This window comes from Pempheris klunzingeri, chromosome 15 (assembly GCF_042242105.1).
Source record: "Pempheris klunzingeri isolate RE-2024b chromosome 15, fPemKlu1.hap1, whole genome shotgun sequence".
NCBI classification, from domain to species: domain Eukaryota; kingdom Metazoa; phylum Chordata; class Actinopteri; order Acropomatiformes; family Pempheridae; genus Pempheris; species Pempheris klunzingeri.
In genome coordinates, this window is record NC_092026.1 from 23228910 (window position 1) to 23235768 (window position 6859).

The window sequence follows — 6859 nt, forward strand, 5'->3', positions numbered from 1 at the left end:
CCTATAATAAATCATGTGCTTTAAATGCCCGGACGGATCCATAAACAGGCTGAACAATGCTGGAGATGTGAGATGCTATCAGTGAGTATTTTGTGACTTGTCAGATATGTTAATGTACACTATATCCTATTATGCAGATAAAAAATTGAGAAGATAAGCAACATATTGATAACGAAAATGATGGATAGCTGCAGCCTTTCTCTGCAAAATTGAATTGTATGTGCTTGCAAAAGAATGCTTTGAATATTATATATATATATATATATTATATAATATACAAATAAAATTCCATAATAGTGGTTAGCAAAACCAGTACAGGGAATCTGCTCATGACCCATCTAACCCATCCACCTATCTACCCTTCAGGCTCATCAGGTCTCATAACCCGTTATGCGTCTTTCAGTAATTCAGCAATTTCAGGTTCCATAATAACATTTCTGATGCGAAGTCCATTCATTTTTTCAGGTTATAAAGTGAACTGGAACAAATCCCTTTGCTGCCAAAATGATGTCAGGGGCTGTAAAATACACATCAGTCGCTCTCTACAGAGCTAAAAAAATAAACCTTGAATTAAATTAATAGTTACATTACATATTGAAGTCTTCATAGTCATTTAATAAGTCCCATACAGAGAAATAACAAGGCCCTTGTTGGTTATTTATTAAACAGTAGAGGTGGCTTAACCATGCACTCCACTCAAGCACAACAGTAGGATGCACCTCAGGTCTTTTTTTACAAAAACTACAGACAATTTAGTTTGTGGACTTCAACTGGACTTAACTAATAGTCATTCTAAATGTGGCTAAATGTACTTTTTAATCATTCAGACAATGACACTACCTTGTGTAATTCTTTATCAGAATAGCGTTAACCGTCTGTCTTCACTCTTTGAAACCTCATGTGTGGTGCTGCAGTCTCCGGGCAGGCCAGCAGCTGTAAGCCGTCAGACCTATTTTGGTCATAGGAGAGCCGAGCCAACATTAACACTTATGAGCTAGAGCACATCTAATGGAAGAGAAGGCTGAATGGGGGCCAGATCAACTTAAGCAACAGGGAGTGCCCCTCTTTTCTTCCCAGCCATTGTGTAACCGCACTGGATCCTGTGGATATTGTGATCACCAAAAGAGTTACATAAAGTGTAATGATGATATATTTATTTCATTTTAACGTAGTGATTCGAACGGTAATAGTGTTTAGAAACTGTTGTTTGTGAAGTGAGGCTTAAACCTGAAAAGCAAAGGGGGGAAGGAAGAATATACAAAGACGCGGAGTAAGATTTAAACCCAGTTGTTTAATTTTCCTCCATAGAGACTACTGCCAAGAAAGAAAAACAAAAGCAAACATAACAGCCAACCTTGTAATGTAAAATAACTGCACTGTGTCATCAGCCATTTAGCAATCAAGCCAAATATTCAAAGTACAGTCAAAAAGCAGACACGATATACAGTGACGTAGGAACCCTTTACAGAGGATAACACAGGAAGAGTTAAAGTCATCATTATGTCAGACATCAGTCCTGTTGGGGAAAAACATCGATGGCAGATTGTGTAGAATTTAGTAGAAACTAGACAGTACAAATAGTTTTAACAAGAAAAAAGCTCATTTCATACACACACATTAAAGGTTCCAGTTTGATTTGTCAAAACAATCATTCTCAACATCTGATTCACAGACGAGCTTGAAGCGCTCCAGACGGACTGCTCTCATGGAATCAGTGACCCATGTGTTATTGCTGCTGATTATAATTTAGCCCACAAAAACACCTTCTCTTCCCTGTTCTCCTCAAAAACATTTGATCACAGAGATATCACCCCAGTGCTGCTTCAGTCTTGTCCTTCTATTTCTCTTTCCTACTCAAATGATCTCTTTCTTTAACAACCTCCTCCTTTCTTCTGTAAGATCTGACCTGAGTAAAGCTTTTTCTGCTTTAACACCCACACTCCAGCAAAGCTCTTATTTATGAGGAACACATGTTTGCACCTACCACAGACAGGCCTTCCTCAGGGCAAGTTGCATATGATTAACTGCAGTGATGGAGGCTCAGGGTGGGCCCTAACATTTCCCCCCTAATAAGCAAACATTCAGGTTGAAAATAGCACTGCATTAAAAAAGCACCTGGCTCTGTTTGGTGTGGGCTTGTTGCTACAGTGAGAAGATGAAAAACTGAATGCGAGTGCCAATCAGTCAATATGATTAAACAGATCTAGCGCATTGTTGGATGATCTCATATGTAGTGGCAACCAGGATGACTCCAGGATCAACATTTTGGACACTGTCTTTTTGGCTGGAGCCCTTCATGTTTTGCTGAGAGTCCTTGAAATGAATGAGTTGCTTGCTAGTGAGCTATTTATTCACAGTTTATTCAAAAGATATATGTGGCATTGACTCCTGTCTCTCCCCTCCCTTAACCCTAGAACACTGTGTTCAGTGCTGCCATTGGTCAACAGAACTTCACTTGTCAAAGTTCACGAATGTGGAACTTGATGTAAAAACAAACTGCATGGATTTACCACTGAAATGAATGGATGTAGCCACATGCTGGTGCGACCAAGCCTTAAAAAGACAAAGAACTGTGTGCTAGTGAGTGATTGTGTTCATTTGCTGCAGAGTGGGTCTTACACTTTTGAGATCAGACTTTAATATTTCCGCATGTGGACAATGTGCTTTAATACCATAATGTTAACTGCCTTTCACCCAATATCTCTCCAAACCATCCTGTAACAGTCACAATAGCATATTCACATTCACATCAGCACCATTCATGACTGCCACCTCATACAGTGGCCATGGTGCACCCCCCCTCTACTGCACGTGTTGTCCAACACAACAGTCACACCTTCTGCACTACACCGTTGCTGTTCGCTGTGCTTTTCTTCCACTACAGTGGCAACAAGTTCATGTAAAATAAATCCAGAAACGTAACCAATCAAGGCCTGCTCACAAACTCTGTTCATCAATTCTGCATCTTATCTAAAAACTCTGCTGCTTCCATTCACTGTAATCCCTTTTTAAAAAATGAAATCACAAGAAGAAAAACAAAAACGCTTCCTCTTTTATAACGTATTTCCTTCAGCACACATGTGATCACCAAGATCACCAGGCTACTCCCCACTTTTAATTCCACCTATTCACTAGGACACTTTCTGGTAACACAAAGAGGAAACCAGCTTTGATGAAAACCTGTCAAGTGGGAATTCTCAGACCTTCAAGCTGGAAAAAGAAAATCTCTTAAATGTTTACTAAATCTAAATTTGCAACATCCAAATAAATCCAAAGAATTTGCGACAAACACCACTGATACGTCGGGTGTTGTGATATTTAAGACCACATGTGAAGTGCCATTGTGTGGCGAGAGGGCTCACCCATTCAACACCCTGCTGTAGCTCGGACACACACCCTTTATGCTCTACATCTTTTTCAACTTTAAAAGCCAAATGATAGTCATATATGTGACTACACTTCTATGGCTCGTTTATTAATCTATTCATTCCTTTCACCTTCAAAGGTTCACTTCCTATAGATCTACCTGATCTTTGGTGATACGGTGGACATGCACTCTACATTACATTTTCAGTTATGGTATTTACACTAGTATAACAAGTCTGGATGCACAAGTCAAAGCTGGTTTTCGGTGAACTACTCACCATATATCAATAGTTATTAGATTTTTCTGCTGATCATACACTATGTTTCATTCATGTATGTTATTATCCATATAGAAACACAAGACACTATTTCCCTGCAGACTGTGAACAGCACTAAATTCCCAGTAATGGAATGAAGAGGATGCAAATCAGTGGCGTTTCTGAAGGAGTTTCAGTGGGATCCTATAAACAAATAGGAATGGAGTGTTTCATTAAGTTATTAATCTAAAAATGCACCATAAGCACCAAACTGCAGCCTTGTTAGGACTGGAGTTTCATAGATATGAAAGAAGATTAAACTGACTTTTGTTTTATCTTCTGTAATCCAATCTGAACTGCCAACAGTTACTCACCACTATGTGAATGAACACTCACACTTTACACAGAATTTTAATCTGACATCCAAACTACTAAAACAAAACCAGCCAATATCTGCTCGGTAAACTAGGCACCACAATCGGATCATGACAAAAATAAGTTACGCTAATTCCAGCAATTAGGGTGGAAACATATTTAAGACAATGCTTTTTCTTCTCCTAACGTAAACTAGATTAAGAGTTCAAATATTCCTGTCTAAACCTTTCACCCAAATGCATAAATATATTCGACATGGCAGCATGCATGTTAGTAAAGGTGGTTTTCAAACAGCAAATATTTTATTTTGAAACCACAGTTCACACACCAGCAGCTTTGAATAAACCAAAGTTCTTCAGAACATAAAACACTGATCTTAATAAAACTGCTGATCTCAAAGCCTCACCTGTTGAGAGATGCACTTATCATACACAATTTGATATCGATATTAATTTTGTCTTGTTGTGACAGACAGATTATTGAAAAATGAATTGAATAAATCATGCGTCATTGTTACAGGTATCATGCCATCATGTTGAGTAACTATTAAAATGTCTTGTATGACAATAATGCATCAAATACGGGACATAGACTGTTACTGCTAACAAATGATGTCAATCAGAACTAAGCTTCATCAACAAACAAATGTTTTTATTGGTTAGACCTGCAAAATAAATGAACATTCTCCATTTATATTCTTCATTATGGCTCCATAACCAAAAAGATAAAGTCAACTGTAGCCCTTCAACAAAAGTAGATGCAAACATCCACTGAAAGCAGGAGAGAAAACCCATCACCAAACGTTTTCCAGGGTTGAAATCTTGAGTGCAATTACATAGTTGCATATTCCAGTATATAGTATGCTATACAAAATATAGTTTAGTCAAAAAGAAGAAGCAAGTTCTGTGTTTTACATGGATGACATGCTTTTGTATGCTGGTACATCAGCAGTGTCACGGTGCAGGGAGGAAACATTCACCTCTAAACTATCATTGATATGTCGTTTTACTGGTGCAGTTGGTCATCATGGGATCTTTGGTGTGGAAAGGACATTGAGACCTTGTATCCTAACTTATAACACTTATAACTTATCAGCCTTGCTTATCCATCATAGTCTCGATCAACAGAGCAGAGCAGTCCAACGTCCACTGCAGAGCTGATTGATCTCTCTTCATATCACAACCAGGAGTTACACATTTATGGTTCAATGAATTCTGGATTACTGCAGTGATCTACCCTCTGTGCTGATCAGCAAGAATGAAAGACAACTGTCCACACATCTACAGTTGACTTCTTCTGTCATGTATCTTGACAATGGAGCGTGCTGTATTAAGTCTCAACTTGTCCTGATTCACACCAAAGCAGACTAAAGATTTCTAATTTCAGTAGCGTGCACTTAGTAGACCAGAGCTACGGATCAGAGCGAAGTGCATCAAGTCAGACCTGGAACTGTGATTGTCAAGCAGTCAGAATTTCTGTTTTGTTCATTCAATACTTTCAGATTTACAGAAGTAGTGGCAACAACAGCCACTACTGTGGTGGCTCTGCTGTGTGTGTTTAGAGTAGGCCCACACTGAAGTGTCTCCACAGTGGTCACCTGACTTCACTCACATTCACACAGTGTTTCTACTAAGAATTAGGATCTTAGATGAAAATACATTATTTTCCCAAACATTTCTTCCCAGCTTCCCCATATGGCTGAAATGATCACTTTGAGTCCTTCAAGCAACTAAAATGAATCAATTATCAACACAATTTCACAATATCAATACTTAATTAATAAATAATACAAATAAATAATACTTTAATCATGAAACTATCCCAAGCCGATAACTTCCCCTTGGTTCTGCTAATGACTGTCACTCACTGTAGGTACTGAGTACTGACTGCATGGTGAGAATGGAGGAAAATAAAAGCAAATAGAAGAGACAGGAGGTGAAAACACATTTTCCTTTGAAAGCAGCGACAGTGCTGGGCTAGCTCTACCAAGCTAACAGGTCAGCATTCAGCTCCAGCAGCTATTAGCCTAAACACCATCTAACTATCTTAAAGGCTCGCTGTGCCAGTAGAATAATGTGCACCTGCTGATAAAAAGTGGCATTAACTTTATACAAGTGGAACAGCAGTGGTATACACTTCCATTCTAACAGTCTGTCATGTTACAACATTTAATTATCAAGATAATTATTAATAATTGCAACCCTAGCTTGAAATTAAACAACCTTGAGGTTTAAACATGTTGAAAGTGTGAGCTGGGAGGTCAGAACTGGGCCCCTGCATCTCAATCTACTGAACAGAGCTGAGTTTCATCTATCGATTAAACATCTTCTATATACACACACTGGTCTAATTAAGGTCAAATTAAGCTTGATTGTAGAGAGTACCTTGAGAACATGTATGAAAATATAGAAACACAAATTCATGGTTCAGTACTGAGTATCAGTGCAGGCAGATACAAGCAGTGATCAACAAAATAACTCTGACACCAACTCTTTAAAAACCTATTGCAATTAGGAAATGCACCATAGAATAATACCATTTGCAAATTTCCAATGATCCTTTTGAAATAAGATTGAGGTTAAGTTTTCCAGATTTGACTTTATCCTTTCATTTTGGAATAAAACCCCTTATTGTCAAATGTGCTGCTGACGTCATGCATAAAACGGCAGACGCCAAGACCCATGGAAACATAAACAGATATGAACAGATCGATAGACATACTGATATAAATAGAGCCACTCTCCCAGGACATAGCAGAGGGAAAATCAGCAGAGCGCTTCACATTCCTGCTTGGGCCCTTCTCACCCACCACCATGTCACTCTTCAAAATGGTAAGGCAGCTGTTGGCTTCCATCAACTCA